General features: G+C 39.1%; 1 long non-coding RNA gene across 1 annotated transcript; it reads right to left on the reverse strand.

Annotated features, from left to right (window-relative positions):
- Positions 1 to 1,745: 1,745 nt before the first annotated feature.
- On the reverse strand, positions 1,746 to 12,409 carry LOC145546653 (uncharacterized). The gene is made up of 5 exons (XR_014083122.1): positions 9,833 to 12,409; positions 8,294 to 8,524; positions 2,417 to 2,729; positions 2,125 to 2,165; positions 1,746 to 1,978 (listed from the first exon to the last, which is right to left on the reverse strand). It is a non-coding gene; the product is annotated as an uncharacterized LOC145546653 (long non-coding RNA).
- Between the last annotated feature and the right edge of the window lie 2,522 nt (positions 12,410 to 14,931).

The raw sequence follows: 14,931 nt of genomic DNA on the forward strand, positions 1-14,931 counted from the left end.
TCAAGGTGACCAGACACCTCCTTGAGACTGCTTTATTTCATTCACTTTGCTTCCCATATGCACATCCAATATCACATTAACTTGAAAATAATTGGTTATGTCACAGAAATGTATACGCATATATCTCTCCTTTAAATCTACATATTTTTAAAATTATAGTTATTATATATTTATTTTTGGCTGTGCTGGGTCTTCATTGCTGTATGTGGGCTTTCTCTAACTTGCAGTGAGTGGGGGCTACTCCCTAGTTGTGGTGTGTGGGCTTCTCATGGCAGTGACTTCTTTTGTTGCAGAACATGGGCTCTAGAGTATGTGGGCTTCCATAGTTGCGGCATGAAGGCTCAGCAGCTGTAGCACACAGGCCTAGTTGCCCCGAGGCATGTGGAATCTTCCTGGACCAGGGATGGAAACTGTGTCCCTTGCATTGGAAGGCAGACCACCAGGGAAGTCCTTAAATCTATTTTAAATGAATTTAAAAATATGAGAACATTTTTAAAAAGTAAAATAAAAGAAAATTTTCTAATCAAGATGAAAATTTATATTGTAGGAGGCAGTGTGATATAGCAGGCTGTGGAATCAATTATGCTGAGGTTAAAAATCCCACTTTGTGACTTACTGGTTATACAGCTTCAGAATCCTCACATGTAAAATGGGATCCATAATATTATGTCATAACAGTTATGCAAACCCAGGCCAAGTCCCTGACACACGGTAAGGGCTCAACAAATATTAATTAGCTTCTTCTTCTTTGGCCAAAACTTAATAGAATCCTTGTACTTGGAGAACAAATCCATGTCGTCACTTTTAAAAAATTTTTAAATGCAGACACATAGATTAGATATTCAATAAGTACATGTTAGATGAATGAGAAAATTGTTTCATTGCTTCTAGCTTATTCCAAATTCTAATTTTAGTTCACTTCAGTGTTCAGAAATGAATTTAAAAGCATGGTGACATGACTCAAAAGATTAAGATTTTCTATCCAGAAATCTAGATTTAAATCTTCAGTGGTTGACTTCTGAGAGCAGTGCAAATGTTGGCATTATCTTCTTTATTAGCAATTTGTAAAGAGCTGGGATCTCACACAGCTGCGTGCAGCTCAAAGATGTACCGAGCAAAGAATAAATTTCCTGCCCACGCAAACTCGAGGCAAAAAAACCACAAGCTGTCTTATATTATTCTGACAGCCCAAGCAAGATTTCTTCTTTTTCTTATAAAGAGACTTGACACAATTACAAGAATTTTCCACTATGTAGAGTTTTTACCTTATGGGATTGGTAAAGCTGATGATATATTTGTTTTAGGAGAGACCAAAGTCTCAAGAGTTACAGAAATTTACATATCTCAGTCTAGCAATTCGGTGAACAAAACATTTCTCTTTTAAGCCTCCAGGTGATTACTCCTATGATCCGAACTGGGTCTGCTCACAGCAACTGCTGAGTCACATTCCGAAAGACACTGATTTTGTCCTCACAGTTGTAGTGTACACAGACTTGCGGCCCAGGTCAAAGGGGGCCACTCTACCTTGAGACTGTGCTGGAGGCCAATTCTTATTTAAAATGGACAACAAAGGGAAAAGGGGGTTCAACAGAGGTTCTGCTTACAGGTCTATTTATCAGAATGCATCAGTGTGAAGCACAGACAGGGCTGTAGACATCTAACATTCTCAGTAAAGCTCAGGACTAGGCAAAGACCAAGAAAATTCAAATCTTGGGCATTCATTCTGGAAGAGGCACTTAACATTATTAAGTGTTTGTGTATTTATTTTGTTTATACCTTCTTTCCAGAAGGAATATAAAACTTAAAGACAACACATAGGATAAGTGGGAACACTATACAATAGGAAATAGCAATGAAGCCAGAAGTCAGGGGTATAGATGGTACACCAGTCCCAGTCCTCCTGCCAGCAGTAGCCTGCCAACTCAGCTTAGAAATTCATCCCAGCCAATGAAAGATCAGTCCACATGGTTCTCAGTGTCTGAAAGGCAAAAGCAGATCAGTTGTTCTGAAACACAGAGCAATTCTTGATACTGAGACTTCAGGGAGATATTTTCCCCTATATGCTTCTGAAGGGTGAGAAGCTTTAGTGTATTATACAACCACCCAGGTGTGCTAAGATCCTACCTGCTCAGTACACACTGTCTCGGAGCTCATTCTTCAGGACCCTGTAAACACAAAGAAAAATAGAAGAATGGGAATCAGATTACTGCTTGATTAATAGATGTTCAACCCCTCATTATTTTCCCAAGCCAAGGCTGTCTGGTAATAACCAACTTTGGCATGATCTGAAGGCTTGAAGCAGAAGTCAGCTCTCCCCTCTCCCCCTGGAAATGCACATGTAGGTCAGTCCCCGCCAATTTTCGGAGTCTGCCTCCCCTACTACGTGGAGTACAAGAAAGAGCAGGGCATAATTAACCTGGGAAAGAGAATGTTGCCATCTGTGTAATAAACCACCCCAAACTTGGTGGCATAAACAGTAACAGTTTCTCATGACCATTGTCTCTCACGGCTCTGAGGGTTGACGCAGCTCAGCGAAGCCTTCCTCACGCACAGCCTCTCCCATGGGTGCAGTCAAGTGGTGGCTGGGGCTGGGATCATCTCAGAGGCTTCCTCACACGTGTGTTTGGTGCTTGATGTTGGCTGTCATTCGAAACTATCCCTGGGACTGTCCGCTGGAATGTATGTATCAGGTGCCCCTAGGTACACTGGACGTTCTCACCCCTTGACACCTGGAATCAAGAGCAAGTGGGGTGTGTGAGGGGAGAGGTGGGGGAAGGAGGGGAGGTCTGGATGAAGCTATAGTGTTAAAGTGTTAGTTGCTCAATCATGTCCGACTCTTCTTGACCCCATGGACTGTAGCCCGCCAGGCTCCTCTATCCATGGGATTTCCCAGGCAAGAATACTGGCGTAGGTTGCCATTCCCTCCTCCAGGGGATCTTCCCAACCCAGGGACTGACCCTGGGTTTCCTGCAATTGCAGGCGGATTCTTTACCATCTGAGCCACCAGGGAAGCCTGGATGAACCTACATTACCTCCTTATTTTCAAACAAACTTTATCTTGGAATAACTTTAGATTTACAGAAAAGTTGCAAACAAAGTAAAGAGTTTGTAAACATGCCTCACCCAGGTTCACTTTCCCCTAACGCTACCATGTTAAAATTAAGAAACTAACATTAGCTCATAACTATTCATTAAACTCTAGACTTTATCAGGATTTCGCTAATTTTTTTCAATAATGTTTTTTTTTTTTTTTCTGTTCCAGGATCCAATCTAGGATTCCACTTTGCATTTATTTTCATGTCTCCTTAGTCTGCTTGGGCCTATGACAGTTTTGAGGGGTACTAGTCAGTTACTTTGTAGAACACCCCTCAAATTGGATTCATCTGATGTTTTTCTCATGACTAGACTGAGGGGATGGATTTTTGGAAAAAATGCCACAAAGGGGAAGGGCCTTTCCCATGTGTAGGTATACTATATCCATGTGATATCACTGGTGATATTAACTTTTATCACCTGATAAGGTCATATTTGCCATGTTTTACTAGAGCAAAGTTTTTATTCCCCCCTCTCCCCATATTATATTCTCAGGAAGCAAGTCACTAAGTCTATCCCACACTCAAAAGGGAGGGTGAGGCTAAACTCCACATCCCGGTAAGGTAGTATCTGCAAGGGTCATTTGGAATTCTTTTCTTTGGAATATCTGTCTTTCCTCCCTCACTTACTTATATCAGTGTGGACTCACATATATTTATTTTATACTTTGGATTATAATACTACAAGACTTCCCTGCAGGTCCAGTGACTAACATCCCATGCTCCCAATGCAGGGTGCCCAAGTTTGATCCCTGGTCAGGGAATAAGATCCCACAAGACACCATTAAGAGTGCACAGGCCACAGCTAAAGATCCCACATGCCTCAGCAAAGGTTGGAGATCCCGTGTGCCACCACTAAGACCCAGTGAAGCCAAATCAATCAATCAATCAATATATATTTTTAAATTACTACAATAATACATTCCTTTATTGCTCAGATTATTCTAGCTTTGGGCATTGGGGGGTCCTTCGGTTCACTCTTGTGTTCCTTTGACATGCCTTCATTCTTTAATTTTTTAAAGTACTTCCTGGTACTATAAGATGTTTGCAGGATCACTTGGATTTTTCCTATCCTATGCTCTAATTTCTAAAAGAAACCTTGGTTCCTTTCACTGGAGAATGGTATTGCACTGCTTTTTGTGACCTAGCCTCGAGTCACAGATTCTCTGTCCGCTGACTGAGTGAGGCACAAAGTTTCATCCAGGTTCAAAGGGAAAGGGACATCAATGCCATATGTTAGCGAGAGAGTGAATAAGTGACATTGTTAGAAGAGTCTCAGGGTGAGATATTTTCATGGACATATTTGGAAGATTCAAGCTGTCACAGGTGGTAAGGGCATCAAAGACTCACAGGAGGTGAGGAAGTCGGCCGTGTGGCTATCGGTGGGAAGAGCGTCCAGATAGAGGAAACAATGAATGCAGAGGTCTTACAATGAGACCACCTGGTTGGAGAAGGGTGTGAGGTTGGAGAAGGGTGTGATGAGCAGGGTCATAGAAGATGAGGATGCAGGGGTACAGGGCTGAAGATGGTTGGAGAGAAGGAAGGGGTGAGTGGCTTTTGTGTGTGTGTGTGTGTGGTTAGGAGGTAGGATTGAAGTTAACTGAGCTGCTTTGCTGGCACCAAGAGAGGGAAGGTCCCAACTTCCATAAAGGCTTTCCCAGCTGTGGAGCAGAAAAAGAAGGGGGACCGAAAAGCTACCAGCTGTCACGCATAAACAATGGAGTCAAGGGTCTTTATTACAAATATTTATTACAAATACATGCCACAAATCTCTTAGGCGACAAGGAGAGCATGGTGCTTAACACTTTAAGCCTGGAGTGAGGCTGACATTTAAATCCTAGCTCCTTAGCTGTGTGATTTTTATTAGCTCTTAGAGCTTGTTAGGCAAATTAGTTTCTTTGCTGCATCTCAGTTTCTTCATCTGGAACAAGGCCACAAATTAGGTAACTCCTTGGTTGTTGTGAAGCTTCATGATGTCAGTAAACCGAATGCACAGCTTTGCAATTTAGCATGCCACGTACTCTTCTCTGAAAATTCTGTGATTGAGGTTTCTATTTCACACACATGTGATCTTCATGGTAGAGCCATGTCAGGTTGCCATCAGTTCTAAAAATGTTATTTTTCAAAATAGTTTATTTCCTTTAATTTTGAAATCATTGCATATTCACTGCACAAAAATTAAGCTTTTCCTTTATGCTCTAAGCTCCTCTAATAGTTTATAGCTAGAAAACAAAACAACACTTAAAAAATCAGAGAAGGAATCTTGGGTGAATCATTTTGTAAGTAAAGAGTTCTTTCAATTTAGATATTAATTTATCTTTGAAGTTTAATTTTCATAGATAGGTTTTCTTAAGTCACAGGATGCACTTAATGTGTTTCGAGAAAGTAAAAGCATGACTTTTCAACATTGGTTATTGGCATCTCCTATATGTTTAACACTCATTCGTTCATCAAATAACTACTGTGTGCTTAGTTGCTCAGTCGTGTCTGACTCTTTGCGACCCCATGGATTGTAGCCTGCCAGGGTCCTCGGTCCATGGGATTCTCCAAGCATTCCCCTACTCCAGGGAATCTTCCCAACCCAGGTATCAAACCTGCGTCTCCTGCACTGCAGGCAGATTCTTTACCATCTGATACACCAGGGAAGCATCAACTTTGTTTGAAACCAGGGAATCATGCCATATGAACAAGCAAATAGAGACTATACTCTTAATGGATTTGGTTGTCTAATGGGTTTGATGGACAATTAAATAATCTCATTCTAACAGGGTTTTTGATTGTAAAAGACAGAAACCAAGTCCGGTTACCATAAAGGGAAGAGGCTGTTTTGGAATGATGCTGTCTAGCCCATGGATACTGTAGGAAACCAGGAGAGCAATCTGTGTAGAAAACGGGATGTTGCTAAGGGAGTCTGAGCCCCTGAATCAGGTCAGAGCCCAGTCCAGACCTCCCTGCTGCCTCTGCCAGGTCCTGCCATGGAAATCACTGCCAACATGGACCATCAATCAGTGCAGCCACTGCCTTTACTTCTTTATGGCACCCACTCTATGCAAATCCAGGAACAAAAGCATTCAACTAGAGGTGCCCACAGCTTTGCTGTTGGGTTGAAGAGGTCAAGAGGAGGAGGTTTTGTTGAGGAGGTCAAGAGGAGGACCTCCAGCTGGGAGGTAGGAAATGCTGGGTTTTCAACCAACCAATTGAATATAATTACATGCATCACAGGTGCAAAGAAGAGTTTACTCTTGTTAAGTGCTTTGACGGGGCACCCACACAAGAACACAGAACATTCTTGTGCTTCCCAGTCTTCTCTAGGGCTGGAACTGCTGCAGGCATGCCTCCTGGAGAAGCACCTTCGTCCAGTGTTTCCCATGCCTCATCATTCTCATGTCTCTTCCCCAGGTAGCCAGAGCTGTGCCCTGTCTACATTCACACTTACAACCACTCTCCTACTTAAAAAAGTGTATTTAAGTGTTTATGCATCACTGCTGTAAATGGAAAGCCAGCATCATTCATCATAAATAGATGGTAGAAGTAATAAATACAATGGAAGGAAACAAAGCTATGAAGACTTAGCTACCTCCTTTACTGAGAGTTCTGAGGCTGTGGCCCACTTACAGCAAATGTTAGGTATTGAAAAGAAACTGTCATCAATCAGAGATTTTATCTTTGACCATATTAGAAAAAAGAGGACAGAAGAGGGTCAAACCTTCAAACTTTGTATTCAGTGCTTTTTAGAATGCTTCCTGGGCACCATTTAAAATTACCTGTCATGCCATTAGTAACATGTTTCATGCATTGCGTGACAAATATTAGAAAGTGTGGGCTTATGAGCTCTGTGACTTTAGATACATTATGCAACCTCTCTGAGCCTCAATATGTTGTTGTTGTTCAGTCGCTAAGTCATGTCTGACTCTTTGCGACCCCATGGACTACAGCACATCAGGCCTCCCTGACCCTTCATGGATCACTGCCTTGTTGTGGCTAAGGGCCTTGCATAACTCAATGAAGCTATGAGCCATGCTGTGCAGGGCAATCCAAGACAGACGGGTTGTAATGAAGAGTTCTGACAAAACATGGTCCACTAGAGGAGGGAATAACAACCCACTCCAGTATTCTTACTGTGAGAAACCCATGAACAGTATAAAGGGTATAAAAAGAGTCTCAATATACTTCTATAAAAGAGAGGCAATAATACCAGTTTTCCTTCTGTCTTAAATAGGTCAGTGCTTCTTGAACTATATTCTATATATGAATCACTGGGAAATCTTGCTAACTGTAGATTCTGATTCAGTAAGTCTGGGGTGAGGCCTGAGATTCTGCATTTCCAAGAAAATCCCAGATGATGTTAGTGTGTGGGCCACACTTTCAGTAGCAAGGCTATAGTTCTGTGCTGTCAGTATGGAAGTCATCAGTTACACATGCTATTGAGCCCTTGAAATGTGGGCTAGTGCACCAAAGAAATGGAATCCTTTAATTTCAATTAATTTTTAAAAACTCACACTTGGCTCAGTTATCTGAAAACGTTTTTTAGTATGTTCAGAACAACTTGTGAATCTATCTTTTCAGTTATTAATTTAATGAAATCTAAATAGCTGAACATCTTTTTCCAATGGAAACTTAATGTCTGAATTGAAATATACTCTGAGCATAAAATAAACAACTGATTTTGAAGACTTAGTTAATAAAGTAAAATATCTTTTTAATAAATTTTATCATGATTGCACATTGAAATGATATTCTAGCTATGTTAGGTTAAAATATACTATTTTTGAAAAATTTATTTATTTTTATTTTTGGCAGCTCTGGGTCTTTGTTGTTTTGCATGGGCTTTCTCTAGTTGCAGCGAGCAGGGGCTACACTTCATTGCAGCACTAAGGCTTCTCATTGCAGTGGCTTCTCTTACTGTGGAGCACAGCTCTAGGTGTGAGGGCTTCAGTATTTGTGGCTCATGGGCTCTAAAGGATGTGTTCAGTAGTTGTAGCACACAGACTTAGTTGCTCCGTGGCATTTGGGATCTTCCTGGACCAGGGATAGAATCCATGTCCCCTCCATTGGCAGGCAGATTCTCATCCAGTGTTATCACCAGGGAAGTCCAAAAAATATACTGTTAAAGTTATTAATTTCATGTTTATTTTTATTTATTTTTTAAATAAAATAAACTAGTGTGGCCACTAGAAAATTAAACCACCCTTGTGGCTTACTTTATATTCTAGAGTATAGGGGCTAGCTTGGTTAGCTCCCTTCCTCGGGTCTGAATTGGGTGGGTGAACTGCGGCTGGAAAGAGCAAGTGAAGTGGTGGAAAAACAGTTTCTTCCTTCCACAGTCAGGAGGCCATGGCAAAAAGCCAACATTAGCAGCAAGTTCTTTGGCCCACTGATGATTTCTTCTGTGGTGGGTTATTTCCACCACATTCCAAAGCAGGCTCTGCTTTCTGAAGAGGTAAAAAAGAAACACGTCAGCATCCCAAAGTAAGTTGCTCCAAGCTGGCTCTCCTAAGAAGATGCTCACTTTTCAAGAGTTAAGGGTCATGGCGAGGGGCCCACTCAACCCAACCTTCTCTGTGACATTAAGGCAAGTTAATTAAAACAGGCTGGCCTCCTGCAAATATGTTGCATTATCTGCTGGTCCACTCAGCAGTTCCCAAGGAGGCTGAAAGTTTAACGAAGAGCAGCAATGAAGGCGTCTGCAATTTTGACAGCAGCTAAGAATTTAGCCAAAAGAAGTTATGCAGAAATCAAAGTTAGGTTTCTCATAAGTTTCATTATGGTAACTTCGCTCCCCCTACTTGTGTGGAAAAAGAAAATGTAACCCACGCAGGCAAATATTTATGTGTAGAATCAGACCTGGCAGCAGATTCAAAGGCCAGCAAGAGCTGCTTCTGTATCAGAGGCTTGGAGACTCCAGATCTCCATTAACCTTTCTAAACAGGAACTGACAGCCTTGGATGGAAAATGTGGGGGGAGATGCAAATGTTTTTGAAGAATGTTTGACTACAAAGTAAACAGCCCAAACAGAAAATATTAAATCAGATGCTGCCTCCACATTCCATAAAACTGAGTACACAGTAACATATACTGTATACTTTAAAAAGTCTTCTATAAAAGAAATCAGGAAACAATTTTAGCTTTGTGATGATTCAAATGTCATGGAATTGGTTATGTTGGCATAACACAGAGAATTTATTTTTTCTAATTATGTTAGATCTTAACATGAAGTTATATAGTTGGCAATGAAGGTATGATTTTAAAGATATTTATCTTTAGGCCTTCTTGTTCTGTCACCAAATTAAACCATGAGAAAATATTTACTAGGTAAACCATTCATTAAAGAGTAGACTGTTCTTTCAGTAACCAAAAAAAAAAGTTTTTTAAAAAACACAAAATAGTACAGTAAATATTTATTATTCCGATTCAGGATTTATTCTGCTTTAGATGCAAGTGAAAGAAGGTGAGTTTAGCAAATTCTTAGCACAATCAAGATTGTAAGGGAAAAGGAACAGAGCATGTCAGAAGCACACATTTATAAGCTATTCGTTGTCAGTTTCTAAAATTCTTATTATCCAACAGTCATTCTTGTCCGAATGCCTTGGTATATTTAATACAAGCCCACATCTTCAAGAATCTAGGGGATCAAGATAAGCCTTTCCCATTAGCTTGTTCTACAGAGATTTTTTACTGTATTTTAAACATTCATCATTCAATTAATCTTAAAGGGTAGTGGATTCAGAACAATTGCTTACCTGACAAACTTGCAGATGATCATGGCAAAAACATCTCTGTCTTCTCTGCATGTTGCATCAACTGCTTTCTCTGTCTGCACTGCCTCTGTCTGTCTCTCTAGGCTGGCAGAGCTCCATCTATCTCTCAATTTCTTGCCCTGAGGACTTCTCTGATAAGCATTCTTTAACCCTGGATTCCCATCTTTGTTGGAGTTAATCCCAACATATATTGTTTGACATTGTTATTGCATTTATCATAATTGTTCCCGTATCAGTCTCAGATACTGGGGATTGTGTCTTTTTCATTTGGTACATTTTCTGCCAAGGACAGTCCCTTCATAAGATGGATACCCAATGAGGTTTCTGAACCAGAATTTAAAGCATCAGTTTTAGTGATTAGCATAACAAAACTGCTTATTTCTGCTCTGGTCTGCTCTCCCATTGGGTCTTCCCCACTCGGCCCTTGGGACTATGGCGTTTGAACTTCTTAAAAATCTGCCTCCATCTCCTTCTCTGACTGCTGGAGAAATGGCTTCTCAGAGGATGTCCTTGCCTCAATTTTTGATGGTTCCATAGGAGAGTGGCTGGGTCCACGGTAACAATGCTATTTCATCGCACAGTCCTCTTGGAAGGTGGCCTTTATTGCGTAGTCGCCATGCCTCTGACCACACAGCTCTTCTCCATTTCACGTCTTCTTTCTCAGGAACAGCACTTACTGTGAACCAAGGTCCTCTGCCTTCATCCCCTCTGCCGGTCTGGTCACTAAAGATCGATACGCCATGACTTCAACCTTCATAGATGTGGACTTTTTTTTCAGGGTGTCCCTTCTTCCTTCCAACAATTATCATAGGATTGCGTTAGACTATTCCTAAAATCCATCTAGGTTTTTTTTTTTTTTAATATCTAAAACTCAAGTTGTGGACAGTTCTGAAGACATGAGCTGTGGTATTAACTCACCAAACAAAGGCTTCTAAATATACATTCATATTTTAAGTCTGTGTGATGGGATTAAGGGTAGTTTTTCTTGTCATTAGATACTTTTCTTATTTAACAATGAGTATAGATTATTCTCATAATCTAAATAATACTAATAATCTTTGAAATAAAAACCAAAACTATTTATGCTTAGGATTGTTTCATAGTGAATATAATCCAAAATCTCCTATATAAAACTGTCTCAAATCCAATGATAAAAGGTAATGTTCCCAAAGAGAAAATATAAAATGTTGTTTTCTTAATGGAATTATTAGCTATGTTGCTTTGTTCTATCTTTAAATTAACTAATCACACCATAAATCTCAAAAGAACTTTTTGTTTTTATACATCCTAATTATATCTCACTTATTTAGGATAGAGTCATTTGTGAATTATCCATGTCATCTGCTTTCCAACTCCTTTGGGCTGTTTCCCTTTCCAGAAACTGAAGAGGGGAAGAAAAAGAACATAAAAGTATTGTAAAATGGTTTAATTCAGCCGTTTGTTATTTGTATTAAGTAAGGTTTTGGAGAAGGTTGAAATCAATAGTAAAAAGTAATTACAGACACATACATGAATCTATTATTTACGGGGCTTCTGGTTTCACAGGTAGTCAAGAGCCAATGCACTCTTTTCTTGATAAGCTAAACCACGTCTGCAAGTGACAACACCAGAACTGCCACCGCATGCAGGTTTCAAGGCTGCAAGGCCTTCAGGGACACATTCTATCCAGGTTCTCCATTCTTGAAAAAAAGGAAAACCATCAATGCAAAGCACAGCACTTTTCAAATGGTCTTTTAAAATTCACTATGAGCATTGCATTTTTATTGAACTAAAAAGCTTCTTGACATTATTGGAAAAATGCTAAAAATATGCATTTAAAAAGCCATGAACTACATATGTATTTTGTAGAGGGAAGAGGTATTAGAGAGTTTGTTTACTCTAAGAGAATTGACACTAATTTCCATTATTTAAAAATTAAGACAAAAATAATAAAATTTTTAGAAGTCTGAAAAATAGACAACACTCTACATGTGATACAGCCTCAAATTTGTTTCTAATTAAAATCTTGGGCATGTCTCTGTCTCTGAGGGGTCTTAACTCATGCATACAATGAAGAAAAGATGATTATCTGGTCTAAAGTGCTGGTTTGTTACAGCTCTAGAATTTTATGAGAGGCTACAGGTTCCATACAACACCTATGGGGTCAGGTAGGTAACACATATTGAGTGAAAAAGACCTGAGTGAGAATAATTTTTCTTGAGAGTGAATCCTTATCAATTTTACCTTATTCCACACTTGATAGCAATAAACATATTTCACTTTGCTCTTAGTTTTACTCTGAAAGAAACAGTAATAAACTGCCACCAATACTGATAAATGACAGTGGTGTGGCCCTATAGGGAGTGGTAGAGACTGTGGCAAACCAGCGAGGGTAGGTAAAGCAACAAGATAGTGTTACCATATGGGAATCAGGGTCTAGATTTGCTGCTGCTGCTGCTGCTAAGTCGCTTCAGTCGTGTCCGACTCTGTGCGACCCCATAGACGGCAGCCCACCAGGCTCCGCCGTCCCTGGGATTCTCCAGGCAAGAATACTGGAGTGGGTTGCCATTGCCTTCTCCAATAATTTGAATGTTTTTAGTGAAATCTAATTGTCAATGCAGGTAATCAATTAAGACCATTGAAAAAACAAAAACAACCTTTTTGGACCATTACCATTCCGACCAAATGAAACACACCAATGGATCAATTAAGACTACTAAGTTTACAATATCAGATCTATTTTGTCTCCCTCATGGTACTGGGATCAACACACAGTAAATAATTTGCTAATAATACTCCTTTATTGAAAGCTCATACTATCATGACCCACAGATATTTACTGAGATTTTTTTACATGCTATGCTCTGTGCTAGGACTTTTTGACATTTAATCTCCTTTCGTAATTACAATAATCCTGAGAGGTGGGTAGATACACTGTTAACCTAACATTTCGAGATGAAATAAGGTTCATACAGACCAAATAACATGTCCTAAGTCATGTAACTCATTTTTTAAGGAACTGAGTCTAAAGTATTGACATGTAATTATTTACAATATGATGCATAATGAAAACAGACAGCTATAAAAGTATGCATGACTTATAAACTTCCTTTTTTAGACTTTTAATGATTGCTTATTATTCTATCATGAAGATGTGGTATAATATACATTAAAAAGCCTTTGCTACTGAACACTTGAGTTGCTAGTAAAATCAATAGGGAAGTCTTTGCAAAATCCTGACTTCATTCTCTTGAAATTATTAGTTGATGACCTATATACATCAGTCATTTTATTATATGCTGTCCTCAAAGAAATGCCTGATTTGTAATTGTAGCTTTGGTGAGCACAGATACACACTACCTCCCCTACCTCTACCCAACCCCACACACACATGGTACAGGGCTTCTATGAATTTTAAGGAAGTCCTCCAATCAGCTTCAAAAAAATTTAAGACATTTAAGCATTTGCCTCTGAATCAGAGGTAAGGTCCCATATTACATCGATACGTGGTCTCTTGGGTGGAAAGAAGCTGTCCTCCAGATAGCTCAGTGTGGAGAATTGCACAGTAGATTACAGTGGTCTTCTCAGCTAGAAACTTTAGGAGATTTATTGAGATTTATGTGCTGAACTTTGCAAGTTATCCCTGCCAACAGGATGTACTTTGGAGTCTCTTTGTCATCTATACCAATGACAAAAAAAAGGCTCCACATCTTTTCTCAATTTTCCACTTGTCAAAGCAGTAGAATTTCAAACTCCACAATTTCAAATTAATAGCTGTCCGACTGTAGACACAGAAGGATATAGACACATTAGACAAAAGGGACCAAGATGATGATACAACTTAAAACATAATTTTTATCATTCCATCTAGAACACTTTTGAAAGTGAAAGACAGGAGATCTTAATAATCACATAGGGTTGGCAGGTTTGTATACAAAGACTATCCCTGGTAAGCTGAGACATATGGTCACCCTACTATGAAGAACAGTTGTAGAAACTGGCAATGGTGAGCATGGAAAAGAGGTGAAGATGGAGTTTGGAGGGACCTGCAAGGTGCCTCAGGTATCTGAAAACTCCACAAAGAACTGGTTTGATATGATCCTTATTCTAGCCCTTGGAGTGACTGGACCAAGCTGAAGAGGTTTTACCATCTGATGTAATGGCCATGGCTTGGTTGTTGAACAGTTCTGGATTCAGTCCCAGACGAGGCTAACTAGCTGTGTGACCATAGGCAAGTCTCTTATTATAAAAGGGGAACAGAGTTGTAATGACATACTGAGGTAAAATAGAAGAGCAAGTGACCCAGAATAGGGGTTCACTATATTGCTGGAAATAGTCAAGCACAGGGACAGACCACCAGTGGTGCAATGCTGTTTTAGGGATTAACTAAATGGATGATCAGAGCCAACCTTTTGTTTTCCTGAGTAATTTAACTTTTATTCTTATAAATAGAAGAAATCAATTAGTAATTTTTTCCAGGTACAAGATAAAGTGATTTTATGCAAAATCATTAAGACATGTAATCAAATAATGAATGATAAATATTTTTATATAATATTTAATATTCATCATAAAATGACATTTTCCTGTCAAGCTATATATGCTGTTTACTTTTAACAATGCAAAAAAAACATGTTAGAAAAAAATTTAAAATGGCATATAGCTTGACTTTGAGACTGCATCTGTAAAGAGATTAGAATTTAAGAAACAAGTAAACTTCCATTTTACTTGAAATCCTTTCATTAAAGACAATGGGCTTATTTTAAAATTGGCCATAATCTATTTTTCAAATAATAAGACAAAGAGGTTTTAACTTCCTACTAAAATGTATTTTAAGTTAGATTTTAATCACAGTAAATTTTAAAAAATCTAAATATAGTCCTCTACAGTTTATTTTCTCTTGCTAACACTGATTTTTTAAGTACTAAAGAGCCTGATTTTTTAAACGCATTTTGTCCAAGTAAACAGAACTTCTGGTACTGAACATCTTGAAGGGCAAGTTTATAAAAACATTACTTTTTATTCTCTTCATTATAACTTCTTGTACTTCAGCAATGTAGTTCTCAATGCCTTACTGTTTAACCCAGTAGTTTCCAAACTTT

Source organism: Giraffa tippelskirchi, chromosome 4 (genome assembly GCF_054371585.1).
Source record: "Giraffa tippelskirchi isolate mGirTip1 chromosome 4, T2T-mGirTip1v1.2.pri, whole genome shotgun sequence".
In the NCBI taxonomy this organism is placed as follows: domain Eukaryota; kingdom Metazoa; phylum Chordata; class Mammalia; order Artiodactyla; family Giraffidae; genus Giraffa; species Giraffa tippelskirchi.